Genomic DNA, 22875 nt, shown 5'->3' with positions numbered 1-22875 from the left:
TATTGTTGTTAGCAGTGGCCTAGTTTAGTTATTAATTTTTCCAAGACCGCTCTTCTCAGCATTAACAAGCTGTGGTTTTGTTAGTATTTTGACACTGAGATGTTCTATAAAGAGTTACTCTTTTTGTAAACTATATTTGAGTCTTGTATTTCTGAACAAAGCGTTGACAAATCAGATGGACCAGCGTTATCTAAGAGCCCAATTCTTCTGCAGCGGTTTGGTATTTTTGGTGGTCTTGTTCTACAGAACCACTACGCCATTTCTTCCACCAAAAGGAGCAGTACGTGCTTTAGAGCAAACTCCAGAGTGGGGAAGGTGCAACAGCCAAATTGCACACTATATTGGTGGTGGGTTTAGTCGCTGGGGAAGTGAAGGGGGAAAAAAAAAGTTGTCACCTGCAGTGGTCTTCCAGGCACCGCTAGTCGTATGCATGCTTGTTTCACAGGGCCAGGTTCTGCTTGAGATACAGTGGAGTAGTTGTTCCATTACCTCATATTCTTGGGTAACTGAGATCAGACTCTTTCCCTCTGTGAGCTTCAAATTTGCACCTGAAAGGAGCGATGCTGGTGTTCACGTGGCCAGTGGCGTGGTACAGTGGAACCCGTTCGCAGCCCAGCCTTGTTGTTCAACAGATGTATCCTAACCGGTTGGTTTTTGTCGCGTTTTGCTTTTAGGTGCAGTTAAGGGCTCTGCTGCATTCTTGTGTGCATGAGAGCGTGTGCGTATAGATGTGTATTTTGGATGATTTCATAAGAATCTTAATCTGAACAGCTTTATCTAGTGAGTTCCACTGGACGGGGGTTGACTGCTCTTGTGTTTGTGTTGTGGCTAAATAAAGGAGAAAGAACAAAGTATTTTAAATTACATGCTCGTCTGATACATATCGGTGGAGAATTCTGTGCCTCTGGGTCTTGCGGGAGGTGTCAAACAATTGCTCCTTGGTCCTGCCACGGGCATTTGTATTTACTTTTTTCTCAAATATTATGGCATACTTTGCTGCGCTGGCTGAGTGCATAAAGAACTGCAGTGCCTTAGGATGACAGAAAATGTAGGATTCATTTTGCGTGTCACTTGTAAAAGTCACTTGCCTGGCAGCGTGTGGGCAAACAGCGAAGGCACCAGGGTTACTTCTAAAGAAGAGGTTAAAGCTGCACTGCACCTGAATGTTCTTACTGACTGGTAATAACTCTGAAAAGTGATCATCTTCACAAATGCAGAGCCCTTTCCTGTCTAACTCTTGAAATCTTTGTCTGTCCTGTAGCTCTGTAACGAAGCTTTGTACCTAGCAGTCTGGTTTAGCTCACGTTGGGTGCGTGAGTCCAGAAGCTACCCAAGGTCTCCGACCGATCCTGTGTTTGTTACTGAGCAGTATTACAAGTGTCTTACACTTTTTCCTGAAGTAACGACCTGACAGGCTTACACGTAGATCGAAGGTTTTCTCCTACCTGCAGAACATCAACAACTTCTCCTGGAAGTACCTGCCTTCTTCCCTGCGCGTTTGAGTTTACAGTACACTTGTGTGGGTAAATGGCACATCCTCGTCCGGATTTAGCTCTGCCAGAACAGCAAAAAGAGCTCGGCCCTGTGGGAGACGAGAGCTTTGTTTAAAGAGGGGCTCTCGGGCCAATTAAGGAGTGGTGTTGATGAGAGGCTTTCTCGGAAGAAGGATTGCCGTGAGGCTGGGAAGAGTGGGAGGGCATTCAAGTGCGTAACCTTGTTTTACCTTCCTCCCGAAGCTGTAGGAGACCACTGCTAGAACTGAAACGTAAAACTCTGTGGGAGCTAGAAGTACCTCGGTGTCATTAAGGAGAGGTTATAGAGCATAGTATTTCATGTAGAAACATGAAATAAGAGGCTGTAAAATTCCAAATCCAGCTTCCTTTTCACAGTGTGTATTGTCTCCTGTTTAATTATGCTCTGTCCTGTCCCTAATAGGTTTTTATACCAAATTAACAACTCCTACCTAGAAGATTGCTGTAGTGCATGCAACTATTCTTTAGATCTTTTAATAAATGGCGATGCTTCTCAGCCTTTTAATGGTTATTTCATTGACATTCAAATGACTTTGCCTGCCTCTAAATAGCTGGCTCTTTTGTGTAGAAAGACCCCTATAATTATTTTTGTCCCACCATCCTACTCTTGAATGGACTTCTGAAGCAGAGAGTGCAATAACAGTTTAGCTGCTGGTGTGTGTCTGTACCTGCTGTCTTCTCTTTTCATTACCAATGACAAAGGTATTAACAAAAAGTGCTACTTTTGCAGTAAGTCTGCGTTAACTTTTAGAGACTCAGAATCTACTGATTGCTATCCTAGAAAGCGATGAACGAATTTGGCCCAGAAGCTGAAGCGTCAGGGCTGGAAGTCCAGGGCTTTATTACTCCTTGTGCTGCTAACTTAGTAACTCGTGCTTGGCAACTGTTTAATCTGTATCTGTTTTGTCAGCTGTGAGAAAGGGATGGCAGTGCCTGTGTCCTTTCATCAAGGGACAGCGGTAGCTGGAAATTTTCTGTATGAATGACAAAGGCTGCTTCTCAAAAACTACACTTCTGAGACGTTCTACTATTTTTCTTTCCCATACGATGCTAGGTTTCTAAAGACAAACTGAGAAAGGCAAAATAAGCTTGCTTCTATAGATGACAGATATCTCGTGAGCCCCAAACATTTACTTGTTTACCCTATTGCAAAAGAGCAATTCAGGAGCACAAGCTTTACCAGAGGGATGCTGGAGAAGAAAGGAAATGCATATGTGACTTGATCCCATGACCCTCTGACTACCTTCAATTGCTCTGGGTGAACTGTGTCTGTCCGGAAATCCTCAGGCTAAAGCTCTGTGTGGGATGTAAGATGATGTGGTATTTCATACAAGCTAATATTATCTTCCTTTATCAGGGAAGCTGGATTTGAGTGCAGAGTAAGTTTAAAAGGCTGGCAAGTGCTGCATAAACCCAGATACAAACCTTTGGAAATCCATTCTGTGCTTCAGTGTAAAGGAATAGCTCATGAAAGTGACATTTTTTAGCTTTCGGAAAGAAGCTGTCAGTAGTTCTTAAGACAGTTTCTGTTCAGCGCTCCTGTCTTAACACTAGTAGCCTGTCAGAGTTTATTAGGCTCATGCTGAAAACCCCATGAATCCTGGCTATTGCTCTCTTCACTCACACATCAGCATGTGAGTCCCCAGGTGACAGGAGCCTTCCTATACTATTGCATAGTGGTGGGAAGCCTGCCAGGTTGTGTGGTTTTCTGTGGTTTCTTTTTTTTTTTTCCAAGCAACAAACAAGCCCAAGTGAACACTGATAAACTGAAATCCTTCTTCCTGTTTTATATTGTGTGCATATTCACAAGCGCTTCTTGCCAGAAACTCCCAGTTTGGATCGTAACATACTCTCCACGGAGCTGGAAGTCTGTAGCGAATAGTGTGGGGGTCATGAGCTTTGTGCTGGAAGGCAACAAAAATCATTTATGAAGCCCTTTTTTGAGGCCCTACACGAGAGGTCAGAGAGATGGGTTGTGGTGCTTGTGACTCAGTATGCTGAGGCACGAATATGTCCATAGGGCACGAACCAGCCTACCCGGCCTTGTAAAGCAGCGTGCGCTTTGCCGGTAACTGAAAGCCTTTCTCTCTACTTGCCCAGCTTATAAATACAAATTAGAATGGTCTCTTTCTTCTGGAGCCAGAAGATGCAAGTATTGCCTCATATTTGCAATATAGTAGCTTGGCTGCTGTAATAAATGTTGAAATGGCAGTGCCTGGTAAGATACAGACACTTGAAGGTGTCTTTTGGGGAGTCTGAAGTGTTCATTTGGTGAAAGCTATTATTAAGGAAGTGCTTGGGTATTATATGTTGTTCTCTCTTATTCCAGCTAGTCCTGCACAATTTTTTTCTCTAGCAAATTCTACTAATTATTCATGCAGCTTGAAGGAGTGGACTGAATTGCCTTGCTTTGACCCATGCTGTGTGCAGCCTGCCCAAGCCCTATCAGCAGAGCAAAGTTCATAGACAGAGGTTGTCTTTCGGCTGGTTTTTCTTTTTTCTTCCATATGTGTTGTAACACAACTGTATAGTGCAGGAAGGGCTTACCAAAGTGCCCAAAACAGCTGAGTGCTAAGGGCATTCTGCCCTGCTTGTAGAGCCCTTAACCATGTTACACTGCTTGGACTGTTTCAGTGTCTTTTACCATGCTGCTTTCATCAGGCGAAGCCTCCTGGAAAGGAAGGGGTGGGTAGCTGGAGCCAGTTTTGCACATCTTCTGCACTGGTGATTGACGGGGCAGCCTCAGGACAGCGAGAGCTCTGCAGACCACTCTCTCCTCTCTGCATTGAAAAGGCTCCTTGGAGCTTTCCAGGTGGCTCGTATTTCTCCAAGGTAAGCTGTAAAATCAAGGCACAGACAGCAGTAACAGGTTAAACACTGATGGGACATGTGTTTCTCTGGTTCGTGCTGCTTTCACAGAAGAAAGGACATTGGGAGTAGAAAAGTTGGTGGGACAGCTCTGCGAGAGAATGGCAGGGAGCAGGAAGGAAGGCTGATGTGCAGGATCAGAGGAAAACTGAGGCTGTGAACAGACGGACAAAGAGTTGCATTGTTTGCATTGCCTGTTGCAAAGCTACGGAAGTAAGTGACGTCAGATGACAAAATAAGCCGCGGGCAAGCATGTAAGGGATTCCGAGTGGGGAAGGTAATACTCTTGGTATTCCTAATTTTGCTCAGTACGCCAGAATCAGCTGAGCAGCAGACAAAGACTGAGGCACACAATTTAAAACCAGCAAGGTGCTGAAATGAACGTGTGTGAATGTCTTCATTGAATTTGGTGGGTCGTCCCACTGGCTAGGGAGGAGCCAGGGCTCAGGTGGACTGTCGCCGGCTGTCGGAATGCATCACAGCACGATTTACTGATTATGTTTGTACAATCTGGTCAAGTGAGCATGGGGAGGTTGAGGAATTAAAGCACGGTCTGTGCGCGAGAGGGGGCTTGTCGCCCAACTTGCAGAAAATTTGATACATCAGGGTAACTGATGTGAGCACCTAAGGACTGGCAGTTGCTCCCACAAATCCCTCAGCCTTCCTCAGCAGCTCCCACCTAGCTGCTGGTGCAGCCGCTTGGCTCCTGGGTTCTGGTGGTGTTTCTGGGCATGTGTTAGCTCTCCACGTGTGTACGAGGTCTCCTTTGCCATCAGGTGAGTAGGGCAGGTCCGTGTTCAGACCAGCAGTGGAAAACTAGCTCTTCTAGTGAAAGTAAGCGTGGGGCCCACTTCTGAGGTAAGGAACATCTGGTAGAGAGAGCACAGAGTTGCTAACCTGCTTTGTATTATATATCTGCTATTGATAGCACAGGTAATACCTTGGTAATACTGCTTCTTATTATCACAAAGCCTGTCTTTTTTGACAGAGAGGCCATTTCAGAGGCTGAATTTCAATATCAGAAGATGAAATGAGGATAATTGTCATGTGTTGTTGTTCAGCGATGGTTATGTGAAAGTTTGTGGGATTGGATAGTGATTAAAAACATAGCAAAGAGAACTGAAGTGTGTGCTGTAGGAACTCTTTTACATGCTACGCAGCAGGTAGATCTATTTTTTACTTTGTCAGGAAAACATCAATGTGATTTGAACAATGTGCCCTGTATAATGTAGATGCCTAACTGTCTGTAGATTGCCCCTTTGAATTTCTCTGGGATTCATTGCGTCTTCTGTTAAGAGGAAATTATCAACAACAAGAGGAAATCCTGTACTAGTACTGAATAGTCCTTATTTTAAAGGAACTTCCCTTCTTGTGGGAATTGCATATAATCAGAACAACACTCCATAAACCAGATGAATTATTTTAGAAGGAGACGGGTCAGCCTTTTATTTAAAAGGTCTGACGTTATCGTACATAAGAAAATCAATTGTTAGAGTGGAAGATATTCTTGCACGAGCTGCCTGTGCTTCCCAAAGGTGGGGCAAAGTTTAAGGCTTTGGTAACAGGAAATCTGGGCTCCTTAGAGACTTTCATGTTTTCTGGAGCATGCAATGACAAAATTACTATTTTTCTTCCCCAAAATAGCACCAGGAGTAATAATGATTAAACTTTACCTTGTTAAGATCTGGCATAGGTGGAGATGCAAATGATGCACATACCTGTTGGACAAAACCAAATATCTGTTAAGTTGGCATGGCAGGGGTAAGGTGCATCAGTCAGTGGTGCGTTGTAAAGGCCACGCAAGCAGAAAGAGCAGCTCTTTCGAAGACAAAACCTTCCCTTCCATTAGGTTTTGAGATCTGGCCCTCTGTACTTCAGTTTCGGCTGCACAGACCTTTTCCACCGCATAAACCAGCATGGGTTGTCACTCCCTCACCTGTTAAATCTGTGCCTGTTTCCAAATTGAGGATTGAAACCTCATGTACCCGTACCGGCCCAACTAGCCATGAAGCTGTGAGAGTCAGATACTCCTTGAAAGAAGTTAAAGCAAAATCTGTTATGCGGCTTTAAAAAACCCTTTGGGTTGTTGTTGTTTTAGGCAACATTTGTCCAATTTTTATCGCTTCTCTGGGAAGTAAGAAGGCTGCCCGCTTCACCGTGCTGACAGAGGTCTGCAGGACTCTTCACACAGCTCCCTCAGGCCCTACCTCATCCTGCCACTTCACAAACCAAAACCTCATTTTCCGCCCCTGCAGCCCAGCAACATCCCAGGCTGAAAGCATAGCTTCAATGACAGGGCTGGCTGAGAGCCACAGGGGCCCAAGACTGGGAATTCCCATGGTCTGCCCCCAGGGACAAAGCTGAAGGAGTGACACATCAGGTTTCCTGGTAGAAAAATCCCTGCTTTCCTTTTTTATTATTTTTGTTTAAAAGCATCAATATCCTCATAATGTGCTAGCCAGACAGTCTGACTTCATGCATTTTTTTTTTTTTTAAGCAAAAAGGGAGCAATAATGAAATTATTCTTTAGCTTTCATTTTGGCCTTATTTTCTAGTGCGAAAATAGTAATAATAAAAGGCTCAAAATCACTTCTTCTTGCCAGGTCCTCTGCTAGGAAGTGCAGCTTTCCCTCCATACTATTTTCGTGGACTTGCATGAGACAGAAACCTAGTCTGTATCAAACAGTTGCTGAGAAAGCTGTGATTCAGGCTTTATATAATGTAGTACTTTGTATACCAGAGTCCATTGGGAAACAGGCTGTTCAGCTCAGCTATCTGCATTGCGTTAACTTTTATAACCCAAAACTCCCATCAGAAAGGAGATTTTTATGAGATTGTATTTGACACGCCCCAAACAAGGTTCCTTTAACAACTCTGACTGAAAAAGGCTAGAGAAGACTTTGCCAGGGGCTAGTGCCACCTCAGATTTAATTTGTTTGGCGACAGTGTCTGCTCCTGACTCGTTTGTACTAGAACTGTTGCAACACTGCTGTTAATCCCACGGGGCAGTGAGAGATGATGAAGATAAATTTGTGTACAGAACTCATACCCAGCATCTATCCCCACTTTGTTCCAACATCACAGACGCTGCAGAGTGAAATGTATTCCAGGGGAGTGGGTAGGGCATAGGGAAAAAGTTGAGACTCCTTTTATGTTGAAGCATGACTAAAGAGGAGGTTTTTATTAATAAGCCTCCTTCTCCCTATCCCCAGGGCTTTTCAGTCTCAGCACTGCCCCCCCAAAGTTGCGTGCTATTTGCAATGTCCTGCAGAGGTGTAGCTCTACTTTCTGGGTAGGGAATTGGGACTCAGAGAGTTGAAAATGATTGTGTGGCTTGGCTGAGGTGTTGCAAACTGTTTTTTTCTTTTCGTTTGTTTTTTGGTTTTGTTGTTGTTTTTGGTTTTATTTTATTCAGGACTTCTTCGCAGTTCCTGGATTCAAAGCACAGCTGCTTTTGACTTTCTGGAAGCCGCAGAGGGTGAGTACTTCTCCACATCAGACTGAGCTACTTCCCTTGTCAGAGTTTCAGGCAATGAGGACCACTGGGAACATTTAGGAAGCCTTTCCCTAGTCTCCTACAGCACTTAAGCAAATGGAAGCAAAAAAAAAAAAATCAAGTTCCCACAGTAACCTTAACTATAAGATTCTACTTCACACTCCAAAGTCTCCTAACACATTCAACTATTTCATCAATCACTAGACCCCTTCACTACTCCCCGATGAAAGAAAATCCAACCAGTGGTTGGAATGAAACAGATTTCTTAGGCAAAATTAATATTCCCCTTAGATTTGTTTTTGCATGTTTGACTTCACAGCTTAACATTGTGTTTTTAACACAGTCTTCTGTGTATAATGTACTAGGTCTTAAATAAATTATTTGAAGGCACAGCTTCCCTTATGATGTCTCAGATCATCATGTGTATGGTTCATCAATAGGGCTGAATGTCTTGGATTTGCTACTTAGACCCCTTCAACTGGCAGGGGTAATTGGTGACATGTGTAGGTTATTTTCATGTGGACTAGATCTAGAGAAGAGTAGGTTTAAAGGGGAGAAAAGTACCCACTTGAGGAGCTCTGTGTGAGGGTGATGGTGGGGGATGCGCAGCTGAAGACTTCGTTAAGGTGGCACAGATTGCCAGTGTGGCGCTGGGTCATGGGAGGGACACGGGGAGGTGCAAGCTGGGAAAATCTTGCAATGGACAAAAATGTCTAGGAGGTGAAAATTGGCAGTTAGAGTGCAGCATTGGGAGGAGTTAAAGGCATGGAAGGAAACTGGCTGGGGCTGAGGAAAAGCTCATGTGTCAGAGGAGAGGATGCTCCCCTCAATCCTCCTAATTTGCCAGAAACGCCACGGTGGTCACGAACCCTGTGTGACTCAACAGTAACTTGGACACAAGAGGCAGGATCACAACCAGCTGGGCTGGACCCTTATTCTGACTGAAGTTGCCTCTCTCCATGAAATGAACATAATTACACGGATGAGAAGCCAGCAATAAAACATCGCTCCTTTTACATAGGGTGGCCCAGAACCTCAGTTGCCACAGCCACAGCTGTGCTCTCACAGTCTTCTATGGGTGCAAGCTGTACCGTAGTAGCTTATTTTTCCCCTGACTAGTTGCTTGTTTCCTTTCTGTTGCCTCTCTAGTTCTGCTGCCTGATAGCAGGAACAATCACAAATGTGTAGCACTAAATAAACAACTATATGCTTCAGCAAAGCCTTTGTGCCTACACATGGCTCAGTTGCTTCAAATGGCCAACCTGTACCTTGGCATGATGGCAAGATCCTATTCAAGAAATGAAGGAAGAGCCTTTATAACCTTGGGCAAGTGATCTTCTCATGATGATGTCAGGAAAAAACCCTGTAATTTGGACAGGAGGCTTGTTTAGGGATCCTCCATAAGGAAAGAATCACTATACCTCTTTAGAGCAGGAAGGAAAACTTTTCTGGAGGACATACAAAACTGTGACAGTTATGTCTGTTCTTGGGGAGTGTAGAGAAAACTCATTACAGATTAGTGTCTCTGCAACAATTTGGTTGCAGAGACACAAATCTTGGTTTTCACAAGACAGAGGAGGAGGGCTGTGAGGCAGCAGAGCAATGCTGTATTCAGTGGTGTGGCCCACGGGAGCGAAGGAGCGCTGTTTGCAACGGGGTGTTAGCTGCACAATAGCTGTTTGGGAAACGCTTTCTTACGATTTTATGAGAGAGAGAGAGAAAATAGGCACCTATAGAAATAACTGTTACAACTCCGTTGATTTAAAAGAGAATGAGAGTGCAATGAGGGTGCTTTTGTTCCAGCAGAGGAGTTTATAGTACGTTTTTGTCTCCTGACATCTCTGTGGCTTTCTGCAGGTTGGGGTGCAGTGGGCTGACTCCCCTTGCTTTTCCTTCCTGTCCCTCTAAGGCCAGCAACTGTGGCTGGGCTCAGTTCTAACACATAAGGCACAAGGGAAAGAGGCGTTCCTCTAAAAGAAGAAAACAAAACAAGAAAAGCCAACCGATGCAGAAGCTTGGCGTGATGGGTAACAATGAAAAGGTTCACCCTGCTGTGTTCCTGGGGATAAGAGCCCTGTTGCAGTCCAAGAGTGCCTTTTCTTCCTGGGACCTGCGGGATCAAGCGATACGTGGTCAAAACCGCAAAGTAATAATTTCAGTGCCACCGAGCACTGAGAGACCCCCTACAGAAAACGATCTAGTGTCAGAAAGTCTTTCTGCTCTGGAGCTGTACTGGCATCTCTGTGGAGTGAGAGTGTTACACTCCTGCAAATGCCTATTCCAGATGAGAGCTTCTGTTTATGCTCGGTTGAAATAGCCACTATTAATAGGTATGAATTAACTGTTATTAAAAAATGAGAAAGCAGGACGGGGAAGCCCAGTCTCAAATGCAGTGGGTGCACTGAACTGTCAGAATCCTGCAGGCTCACATACCAGCACACCTAAAAATCAACAGCAGTCGCGGGCATCACTGCAACTCCTCCCTCCTGGCCCCTGAACTTTCTCCTGCAATCTCAGAGATAACCCAGCCTGCGCACCAGATGCAAGGGGTGACACTTAGGTGTGACCTTAACACCACGTATGCCTCTAAGGTGTCCAGATGAGCCACAACGTTACAATTTTTTTTCCTATCAGATGCTTCATTCTGGGCAAATTGTTGAAGAAGCGAGATATGATTGAAACCACATACGCTGTGGTTATCAAAAATGAACCAAGTCACTTTGACTTTCAAGAGGCAGCAATGCCTTGACTAGAGAGGAAACCTGATGGGAAAGCACAGCGGTGCTTTGCTGTCAGCAATGGCTCTCACGTTGCTAAACTGCCAGAAAGTAAGCCCGCTCTTCTGGAGAGGGAATGTTTGCTGTGTACTTCCCTCTGTTGACTGAGTTACTGCAGTACACTAAACTTGGGTAAACTGAAGGCGAATCTCACAGACAATGGAGTGGGGTTGAAAGGCAGACAATAGGCCGGATTCTTGGCATTCGTGAGCTGGTGGAGCTTTGCTCAAAATATTGCAATGGCTGAGGATTGGCCCACTTTGCTCTTAGTTTAAGCAGCCCCCTTTAAATGTGACCATGCTCTCAAAAAGGAAAAAAAAAAAGTCTTATGGGTACACACCTTTGCAGGTGCTTAATTTTTTTGTCTAAAAAGATAACCCCACAACTTAAACTTTTCTTTGCATCAAACTCTCAGTCATTGCTGGCACTTGGCCTAAAATCAGGGAGGAAAACGAAGCAGAACTACAGTTTTCTTGTTTTTAAAACAACAGCTTCGTATTAGTCACCACTGCTACCAAATGTGGGCAGCAGTTCAGGAGTGCTTTCCAAGAGTATTGCTTTCTGTCAGTGAAATGTTGGTAAACTCACACTGGCTGGAAGGCTCAGTTTCCAGTCCTTCATGGAGTGCTATGGAAATGTAATATGCATTGCAGAGAGACAGCTTCACCAACCCCCAACAGCTCATTTGCACTGGAGTCAAACTGCATAAAATCTATCATCCTGTCCTGCTCTGCCTTGACCACAGAGTATAGATTTCCCTCTTCTGGGCAGGGAGAAATGGCAGCAGTGACTCATGTTTGGCACTTATGTCATTTGACGTGAAAACCATTTCCACTGGAGACTTGCAAGACCCTGGCTTGCAGTTTCTTTTGTTTTCTCACTACTCCTCTGGCATCCTCCTACGTGACATTGTGTTTGAAAATGCTAAAAGGGATGCTCGGTCGGCATAATATCCACACGATTTATCTTCTGCTGACAGAAGAGTGTTACTCAAAGGGGCTCCAGCTCTCTCTAAGGCACCCCTCAAATTTGAACAGAATTACGCTTTCACTGGTTGCCTGAGATGCACTGCAAAACAGCATGTCTGTGCCCAGAAACAGATTTCATCTGTGACAAAGGCACCTTCATGGCCTTGACATGATCCTTCCTCTGGGCCTATGGGTAGTTTTGAGGTGTCCCCTAAATTGGTTAAAAAAAGCACCATAAGCTCTACTTTGAGAAACGAGCTGAAGTGCCCCATCACCTGCTGGACACTTTGTGGCAGCTCACCCTGTGCTGTGATGTTACTGCCTGGGAAAGAGCTTAGAAATATGGGGGATCTCTTTAAGAGAGTAAATCTCTTACAACAATTTTTGCAGAATATATTGGCTGGCCACCACATGGTAGTTGTCAAAAATAGGCATGGGAGCTCCTGAACGTGCCAAGGAATGCTGCAGCTCTTGCTCGGTGGCCTTTGATCCTCATGATTTGCTTGGCTTTCTTCAGCAGATATATGTTTTAGGACTCTGGTTTTAACTGTCATCACCGGGCATCGTTTATTGTTATCTTTACTTCAGGCCTGCTCTAGTACATAGAGCTACCACTGGATTTGCTCAAAGGTCAGTCATTTTATAACACTGGGATGAATCATGTTCTTCCTTCATTCAGCTTCTACATGGTGTCGTGCTCACCTGGGGTAACCTGACAGAATCCTGAATAATTCTAAATGATGTGGGAATCACTACTGAGCTCTCCTGTGACAGTTTCTTCTGCTTCCCTCAAATGTTCTGGGTAATGGGCCACTGGGAGCACGCCCAAAACCATATATCATTGATCAAGCGAGCATATAGGTTCTATCATTTACATCTCTCTCCAAAAGAGTTGATAAAGAAACTCCTCTTTGGGGTGGATTGCAACAGACATAAGTAATCTTTGCAGTCATCTTCACAGATGCCTAACTACGACCTACACGACATGGCCTCGGCTTTAGGTTTAGCACCTAATGTGACGGGAGAATTAGACAGGATACACAAGGCTGTGGCCTGAGTTTCTGTGTTGAGGATAGGTCGGTTTGTGACTGGGAGTTACGACAAAGCAGGGAAGCTTCTCCATGCATTTCTTCTTGCTGTCAACATGAGACAAGTGCCGCCTGCATCTGGCACACGAGGACTTGTGCTTGATACATGCTGCTGCTCAGGTACTTTGTTGAGATGCAGACTCTGTTATTGTTTCCATGTCTTGTACCAAACCTACTGCTCTGCTGGCTTCACTAATAACACAACAAGGACTGATAAACTCATGAGAGCTCTGGCAAGCAGGGAAGTAGGAATGTAGCTCAACCAGAAAGTTCATCTGTGTCAGAGAACGGAGAGATGCAGCTCCTGAGCCGAGTCCCACATGGTGTCACAGGTACTTAAGCAGGTAACTTTTTCTTTCTTTGTAGGAAGCCAAAGGGAGTGTTTCCTTTGCTTGATATTGCTTTTATTTATTTATTTATTTATTTTCCCAGTTTGCAGTCAGATACAGGTACTGTTTGGATACACATGATGGATGAATGATTGCTGTAGTCCCAGATCAACAGCTTCCTATTTTAGGGGAAATTATGCCATGGTATCTAGATAAAGAGAGGACGTTGCCTGAAGGGCCATGGTATGTGCCTTTTCTTATTTACTGAAGTGACTGTAAATGCTTCCTTTTTACAAGGACTCAGCTTTTCAACTATGAAATTTTGAATGACATATTTGGAGCCCGATTCAACTTTTACTGACATTGTGGAACAAGTTTCTGTTGCTATTAGTGAATATTGAGGTCAGATCCTTTATTCACTGTGCAAAGATCAAATGAACGACCACACCTCTTAAGTGTTATTTTGTCCTTTTCTATGAAGTTTACAGTTAATTTCAAATTGTGTTGGTTTTTTTTTTGTTTTTTGTTTTTGTTCTTTTAAAGTGTGGTCAAAATACAAAGGTTTAAATCCATAACTAAAAAGATTTTACTTTGAAGATGTTTTTATTTGTGACTGTTATAACACCATCAGTTTTTCTCTAGAATAATGAAAAACCCCTGAGATAATGTTTCAACAGCAAAAATTCATTCAATATTCTCTCAGGGGTGGGTGAAAACATGAATGTTAAAAGACAATTAAATGCTAACATGATGCAAAACATTTGCAGCACTTACTAGTGATGTCCAGTTAAATAATTCCATATAGGTTCAGAATGCCTCAGCAATTTCATTATAATACATTCTCTTTTAAGAATCCATTAAAGTGGTCCAGGTTTAAGTAAATAAGATTGTGATTAATGGGAAAGAAAAGGAAAGAAACTTATCCTTAAATAATTTTGCAGACCCACATCTGTGTTTTGAAAGGCGAAGTTAATCCTTCGCAAAGCAAAACACTTCTTCAGTTTGACAACAGGTTTTGCGTTTGGTGCAGTTCCTTGTGTGTGACTTAAACAGGTTTCCACAGGGTAACCATTGCACTGTTTCAGAAGCGCACATGAATTGATGAGGTCCAAACACTCAAAATGATGTGTTACCTTACTATTTCTGTTTTTTCATCCCCTCGTGCAAATCCTAGAGAATGACCTGCATTTGCCATGAAACACTTTTACCAGGACTTGTGAGTATTACCTTATTTTATGCTATGATGGACAAAATACATAAGATATGGGATAAACCAGACATATTTTAGAAACTGTCTGCCTTCTCCTTTACATACTTTTCTCTACCATGGCCTCTGAGACCTCTTTTGTCAGAAAGTATTGAGCAGTGTGTAGTAAGAGGGGGTGTCCTTTCTAAGATGGTCAATAGCCCTCAAGAAGTTCATGGATTCACATTCTTTTAAGACTGCTGTACCAAATGAAGCCCAGTGCCATGCACAGGCTTACTCAGAGGATGGTAGCTTGTGGTGGTACTTAGGGCAGTTGTATGGTGGACTTGGGTCACAAAAGAGAGCCACTTAACTAAGGTAGGTAGCATATGAGTCATACGAAGTGTGGATGAGGAGGCAAAATTAGAGAAGCTTTAATATCTTCGAGTTGCCTTGAATTTAATACTGTTTATAGGAACAGTGTCTGTGCTTCCAGCAACTTTCCGAAGGCAGCTCAAAATCTGCCAGTGGCGGTCTGGGTGACTGCAGCTACCTGAATGCAGGGCATTTGCACCAGAAGTGCATACCTGTCTGGCCTGCTGTTTGCAGGGGTGGCCATTCTGTGTCTTGCAGGTGGCCAGTGGTTCATGAGGAGGCTGTTTCTGTGCAGGACTACAGACTATTTCTTCTCGTTTGCATGAATAATCCTCCTTGCTGGCTGCTTGTCAGAGTGTGGTTTTTTCTTCAGCTTTTTTGACAATTATGTGAAAATAATTTTATGATTCCATATGGAATTGTTAATGCTTCATGGACGGTATTACTTTAGTGGTGTATCATACCCAAAGCCTATGAATGCACCTAATTACTGGTTTCTCCAGTAGCAGGCTGATTGTTGCACTTGCTATTGGAAGTGCCATGTTTGTAATTTCATAGTGGACTTGTTCCTGAGATTTAAATTTAATAAAATACCAGCAGTGACTGACATGGTACCTCGGTCGATATGTAGCAGTTACCTCATGCAATGCAATGAATACCATGAATATTCATAGTATCACTCACGTACCCACTTGCTTTTGTCTTCCTAAAGTCTATTGCTTCATCATAGAATCATTTCAGTTGGAAAAGACCTTTTAGATCATCAAGTCCAACCGTAAACCCAGCACTGCCAAGTCCACCACTAAACCCTCAGCACCACATCTACACGTCTTTTAAATACCTTCAGGGATGGTGATTCAACCACTTTGCTGGGCAGCCTGTTCCAGTGCTTGACAACCCTTTTGGTGAAGAAATTTTTCCCAATGTCCAGTCTAAACTTTCCCTGGTGCAACTTGAGACCATTTCCTCTTGTCTTATCCCTTGTTACTTGAGAGAACAGATCGACACCCACCTCACTACAACCTCCTTTCATCGATGCAATTTGTCTCCATCTTGAGGCATTTTCTCAGAAATAGCCCTGAAGATGTCAAGATTCATGAGTCTTACCCAGTTCCGAGAAAATTGTGGAGTTGTTCCCACTCTTCTTTAGGCATTTTGATCTCTTAAATTTAGTCTTTCTCTAAGGCCAGCTGCTGAATAAAACTGCAACTGCTGTAGCTACTTGCAGCTGTATTTTCAGCCAGCCTTTGTCTGGCCAAATATAATGGAGATAATTTCATATTTAATTTCTGTTTGCTTTCTTTTAAGACCACTGTAAACATAGTGGTCATTTGAAGAACAATACTGTCTTCATAGTGATGCAAAGATGCGAAAACATGCTTTAAGCCTTTTTCTTAGTGAAGTAATATGCACTGTGTAAAAGCTTTTATGTGCTTCCAGTCAACTATAGCTTCAACTAAAGGGCTAGTGGAAATAAAATAAGTCATTGTTAACACCAGTATAATGAATAAATCACTGAGCAGAATAAGGAGAAAGATGATGGTTTCCCATGTTACACAAACCAAGAAAGGTTAAGTTTATGGGTAGAGCTATGCTGGGATTCAGTATCAGAGTATTTGTGTTTGATTTCCACTGCGGAGAGGGAAAACTCAATACTACATACATACAACAGAAATAATACACTGCTTAGAAACACGGTGCATTTCTTTTTAAATAATTCATTTCTGTTTACACTCCAGATCTGTACATCATCCTATACTGGGCATAGGACTTAAGAGCTACAAGAGCTCTTTAGCAAGCTGGAATATTTAGTTTGTGTCTTGTTTTTGTCCTGCCTTTAAGTACCTTGGAAAATAGTCTGAAATGTGGTAGAAAAAAAGAGAGATACAGGCTACACCTATGAGCTTTGTTCACCTGGGAAACAATTATCTTTGATTTAGAAACCTCGTGGTTTTCTCTGTTTGCCTGGAGAGTCTGTAGAAGGCTACATGTAAAATAGTAACTGACTGCATGGTGGTGCCCCTGTGTTACAGAACAGGGGAAAGCAGGGACCCCCTTCCAGCGCAGGGAATCATTCTCTTCCAAACTGAGGAAAATCTAATTTCTCTCAGAAAGGAATATAGGAAGATGAAAAAACCTTCCCTATATTTTATTTTATTTATACCCATTTATCTTAATGGAAGAAATAGAATAATTTGGGAACATATAGACAAGAAAACTTTTGAGAGATGACTGCCTTCATACCGGTGTTTGAGCAGGAGGTGGGTGAGTAGAGTTCAGAGAGTTAGGGAGCTGCTGGTCTGTAGGAACAGAAGAACTTTGCCCAGGAAATTTCCCTTCTTTGACCACAAATTCAAAGATTCTTGCCTGCCTCATTTTTTTTTTTGCAAGAACTGATGAGCTTCTTGAAGATGTAGCAGGTAGCAGGCACCACTACCAGGTGAAATCAAACACCTGTGGGGCTCTCGGTCCTGGGCTGTTACAGATGCCAGAAGTTTGCTCTGGCCTCAGAAAGTGATTAGACATATTAATAAAAGAAAATATCCATCAGGGGTGTTAAATGTACCATGTAATTCTTGCTCAGGCAGCTCCAGAAGTGCATATTGTTGGAGGCTGGAGAAGCGTCGCCATGTGCCTGTAGTGTTCTTATACTCATCTGTCATTGCCCACCAGCAGTGGCCAAGTACTGGGCCAAATGGGTACTTGGTCCCACCCAGTGCAGCCGGTCTGGCAAGTGAAGGTTCAAAAGATGCAGAATTAATCAAACCTGCCAGGTACCATTCTTGCAGTTAGCTGCTTGTTTGATTCAGAGGGAAACAATAGGAGGAGTCTGGAAAAGCTTGAAAACTCAGTCAATGTGTTGGGGAGCCCTGCTCAGAGCTACAGGACAAACCTGCAAGTCATGCCTGCACCCTTCCCTTCCAATCCACCCTTGGCAGAGTTCTCAGTTCAGTGCTGAGGTGGCCAAGTGCCTTTGGGAGTCAGCTTCAGCATCACGGCAGCCGACTGGACTTACCCAGTGCCTCCTGGAGGAGAGATGGAATCAAATCCGCCTTAATACTCACAAAAATGCCCAAGGACTAACTGAGCTTTAGTAGAAAAAGGCAGGATCAGCTAGCTTGGCTGCAGGAAGAATTGGGAAGCCTTGACCAGACGAACCTGCTGTGCTGGGGGAAAAAGAGCCAGAGCTTGGTGGAGGACAAAGTGCCAGCTCTGCCTCGGCTCCAGGGTCTGCAGAGACCTGTGCAGCCGTGGTGGCTCAACCTGCCTTCTGCACTGGCTGAGCCGGGCCAGCAGTGTGCTGGACCCCATGCAGCTGTGCTATGGCTGCTGAGCACTTACACTGGTCTGTCCTGGGACTCCCAGCATGGAGTTGCTTCACTGGGGAGATCCTGTTTTCAAGCTGGCTGAGCTCAGTCAGCCCTGAGCCCAGGCCAGGGAGCTTAGGGCTGTTTGGATCCATCCTTGCACAAATGCAAAGGATTTTGTATAGCCAAGACTGCTTGCTACATCTGTGAGCATTAAAGATGCCTCGGCATGGAGGCCAAATGGTGCAAACAGCCCATGTCTCGATAAACAACCACAGTGCCCAAGCAGCGCGGCTGGGTGCAGGCTGCCTGGTAGGAATGTGGGACTCCCCAGCCCTGCCTGGGACCTGCCAGGCACAGCAGCAGCTTGCACTGGCCAAAAGTGTGCCTGGCATCACTAAACTTTGCATGTTTCAGAGCTCTGGAAGAAGATGTCCAGGTTATCAACTTCTCATTAAAAGGATTAGGTAGGGAATAATGATATTAGGTGGCTCTTTTATTTTTATTGTCTAGTCCTCCACAACTAGGTAGCTTTGAAAGAAAAAAAATGTGCCTGTGGCCTTGATGCGGAGAGACTGGCAAGCCTGGATAACTATAAAAATAGTGGGAAATAATCAGAAAGAATCTCTCTAATTTCAATGTTGTAAATTCCAGCTTGGTTTGCTGATGAGGTAGCCTCCTGAGGGAACAGAGATGCCTGCCTGCCTTTAAAAGTCACCATGAATCCTTTCATAGAAAAATACTAACTTTACTGACTGCAATCTGTCAGTGCTGGAAAGCACCTTGGATGGCTCCAGAGTGTAGCTCCCAGTTTGCCCTGCAATGCCTCTCACAGCACACCTTCCCACAGAAACATTCCTGGGGTTCCAGGGATGGCAGGGGGACTCAAAGCAGGAGCGGCACACCAAACTTTGCTCTTGTCCTCCCCACGCTTGGGTGCTGTTGCCAATTTTCTGCTGTCTCCCATCCCTGCACCTCCTGGGGATGTCTTCTCCTTCCCCTTGAGCTCTGCTGCAGGCTGTGGCTGCACGGGCAGGCACCCAAGGTGACACACCAGGCTGGGTTGAGTCAGGCTCCCTTTGGCATTGGTAGGGCGTCCTAGGAGCATGGCACAAGAAAAACTGAGCTGGCCCTTCATGGGGATAGCTAAAGGTCGAACAGAAACTGTTAACTCAGGCACAGCCTGTGTTTGACGAGCAAGCAGCTGTGCTGCTTCCAAACCCATCCCTGGAGGGAGAAGATGGACATTTATCCAGTGCTGCTCCCGATCTAATACCTACGTCAGGGATAATCTACAATCTGAGTAACCGGTTCATGATTCATTGAGAGCTGTTCACATGCCACAGCGCTCCACCAGATTTTTCCATCATTTGCAAACGTGTAAGTGTAAAACAGTGCAGGAAGGGATGTCCCAGCTCTTGAGTCTGGTCGCTTCTGCTGCGAGCATCACCCTTTCCTAGCCTGCTTGAAATCCAGCTGAAGAGTATGAGGTTCTTCTGCTTCCATCTTGCACTCAGGAGGGCTGGTTCAGACTCCCTGGGGGTTAGAAACCACATCCAAAACTCCAGACTAACGGAACAGTGAATTTTAACCTGTTTATTCATATGGCTACCTTATCCTTTAGCTTACACAATGCCTGCCCACTGCTGTATTCTTAAGGAAATCTAGCCAAAGTAACGAATTTTGCCCAAAGAAAAAGTACTAACTTTTATGTTGCATATAAACCCAAATCCAGATTTTAGGGCAAATATAGAACACCAATCTCTACGATGCTCTAAAGTAAGATTTCAGGATAAAGCACAGCTTGACAGGATTTTCTGAGTAAAACTTTCCATCTGTAGTTGCTTGTTAAATAATCAGAGCTTGCCCTCTTCTGGTCACAAGCAATTGTACATGGGGATTTTTTTGTGAACTGAGAGCCTATGGAAATTACTATCTGAAAAACTCTTTGGCGAAGTGCATATTTTAAGAGTTAATGTTTTTTAAAATTTATTTTATGATGGTGTACTTATTTTCCAAGGTTTGTTTAAAAATCTGTTGAAATTATAATAGCTAAAAGAAATATAAGCTGTAGCTCAGCTGTTTCCTTATATCCCACAAGCCTGGGATGTATCATGGATAATGCCTTTCTTGTCTTCCATCTTTGGGAGCTGCCCAGAAGCTTCCTCTTCTGGGACCCATTTGACCAAAGCCAACCTGTAACAGTAGGAAGACACTTTCCAGTAGCTATATACTGCCACCCCAAGAAAGGAAGGCTGGCATCACATTGTAAACTTGAAGGTGGTGAATGTTTCCCTAAGAAAATTATCAATGATATACATTCCTGTGGTCTTTGTGGACATTTGAATAGAAAAAGTGAGAGTTTCTGACGGTGGTGTTGCAACGGTTGTAATTCTGGCTACTCTTTATTCCACACAAAAATACCAGCCCTTTTTGGTTTTACAGCCCCCCGTGGTCATGCTACTCATGTTACAGTGGAGTTAAATCTGAAAATGTCTGGGCTTGGTCTTCAGAATTCAGATCCACCATCCACCTTATATAAAGACCTAGTGTAAGCTGTGCAGCAGACTAAAGGACATCCTTCGGAGGAAATCCTTGCAATCCCTGGTGTAGAGATGATCCCCATTATTAAGACTGGCCACTGCATGGCACTATTGCACCAGCATCACTGTGGCACAAGCCCTGAAGCATGGGAAAGATTATCTAAAATCCTCCTATTGCCCCCCTCACGATATCCCTTCTGTTGAGTGAACAACTGCCTCCTTCCACCGCTGAAACACGCTCAGAATGGGGCATGTGCTGCAAGATGGCAATAGGACCTGCCTCTTCCCATGCAATCCTCTCCTCTCTCCACCAAAGAGCTAGTGAGGGGGTTTTGACTTGACATGATGGGATCTGGCAACAGCTGGATGAGAAAGAATGTGTTTTTGCTGCCCTAAAGGTTTTAAACCACGTCCCTCTCCTTCTGGGAGATGAGAGAGAAGTAATTATCTTCTCTGTATGGTTTAAGGTGCTGTGAGTAAAGCTCTTTCCTACACGGATCACATCTGAAAGGCAGACACCTCTGTGCCTGGGTGCGTAGGATGTTGCTGTACATCAGTGACATGTTTGGAGATTCTGCAGTGAAGGAACAGACCCACATTGCTACTTGGCTATGGAAGGGTTAGGATTTTGTTCCAGCCATTCAAAAAAACCACCTCCATGAGACAAGAAGCATGATAACAAACGGAAAAAAAGGCATCTTTTTCAAGTTCTGGATCCGTGGTGGGTTTAAACCCTACATCCAAGCCACTTGACTTTGGAAATGGTTTGCGCATAAATTTTGTGGCTTCAGTAGGAACACGTGAAGTGTGACGGGCTTTGAATTTTTCCTGTTTGACTACTCAGGCAATCTCCTCATGGCAGCCTTGACATAACCACTGGATTAACTAATAGGAAACTGAGCCCTACTCACCCTCAGAGGAGCAGTCCTGGGACCTGCAGGGGTCATGGGTCAGAAGTGCCTTTCTCAATGTGCTGCCCAGCTCTGCCTTGCTGTTGAGCCACCATCTCAATGAGAGGAGTGAACATCTGTGTGGTACACCACCAGTGCTCCAGGCTCCCTTCTGTCCTGCGGGAGGTTTCAGGCAGCCCATGGAAAATGCTCTGCATTTCAGCATCAGCTGCTCACAGCATGTAGCTGGGGATCTACAGTTAATCAGAGAAGTGGCCTTAATTTTTTAACTTAAAGGTCCTGAGCACTTGCTTGCCGTTGAATTAATAAATAAACCGAGATATTTCAAGTAGCCAGAAATGTAATACTTTAAAAATAGATGTTTTGAATATTTTATTACTTTTCAAGGAGATCCTTAATCTCTAACTCCACATGAGAGACCCATGGCACCAATACACTTTTGCCAGCAAAAGCAGGGAGAAGCCTAGGAAGGCAGTACTAAAGAAAAATATAAGGAAATAATATAAGGAAAGAGGAGTAATATAAGGAAACAGCCATGTTGTACCTCTCCAGATACTTATTTTTTGTTATTATAGGTTAAATATGCAGTGCATTTGCAAACAGGCTTTCAAAATATAGTTACACCTTAACAAAATGAACTCTAGACCCACAACTGTTAAAAGATCCAAGCGAACAGGAGCAGAGCATGGGCTCTGACATGGGTCTGCAGTGCTCATACTGCCTTGTTCTTCACTCATTTCCCTGCTGCAGACTTGGTACCTGCTGAGAAGCCTTTCCCAGGCAATGCCCAGCTCTGTGCAGGGGTGAGCATATGCCAGGCATATGCCCATTGCAATGGGCACTTTGGATGTGGACACCCTTGTTTGTGGGGGAAGAGAGCTTAAGTCCCATGGAGGCAAGGCAGGCTGCCCTGCTTGGTCTCAGCACCAGTGATTTGTCCTTGGCCTGTTCTCTGAGCAATTGTAGTCAGCAGAACAAACAGGAAAAGGGCTTGAAGCACGACCAGAGCTTATGAAGTCAATGGAGAGGGAAAACTGCAAGTGATTTGTCGTTGAGAAATGAAACCAAAATCCAGGAGCTCTCAAACCAAGATCCGGGACTTCAAATGGAAATATAAGCTTGACAGAACGACCTTTTTTTTTTTTTTTTTACTGGGGCTTAAAGCAATATATATACTTTGAACGCTTGGCAACACTGAAGCTCATGACATCTAGATTCAAAGTCTGCTATTTGTCTTCTCTGCCAGGTTTACTTCTGGTACTTTTTCCAGAAAGGCATGGAATTTAGACAAGGAAACCCAACTGCCATAACAAGTTGGAGTCCTTCTTTCATTCTGTGGTACAGAGCTCATTGCACAAAGAACTGAGCTTGCAGCCTTGCACCTGGATCAGCTTCTGCTGCATTTTGACTGTGGGCCAAGTCTCCCAGGGACATAACTTGGCTCTGAAATAAAATAGGCTGCATGGGTCAGAAACCGACTGTTGCAGATCTGGA

The sequence above is a fragment of the Leptosomus discolor genome, chromosome 5, assembly GCF_034619465.1.
Source record: "Leptosomus discolor isolate bLepDis1 chromosome 5, bLepDis1.hap2, whole genome shotgun sequence".
In the NCBI taxonomy this organism is placed as follows: domain Eukaryota; kingdom Metazoa; phylum Chordata; class Aves; order Leptosomiformes; family Leptosomidae; genus Leptosomus; species Leptosomus discolor.
Note: the sequence above shows the minus strand (reverse complement) of the source record.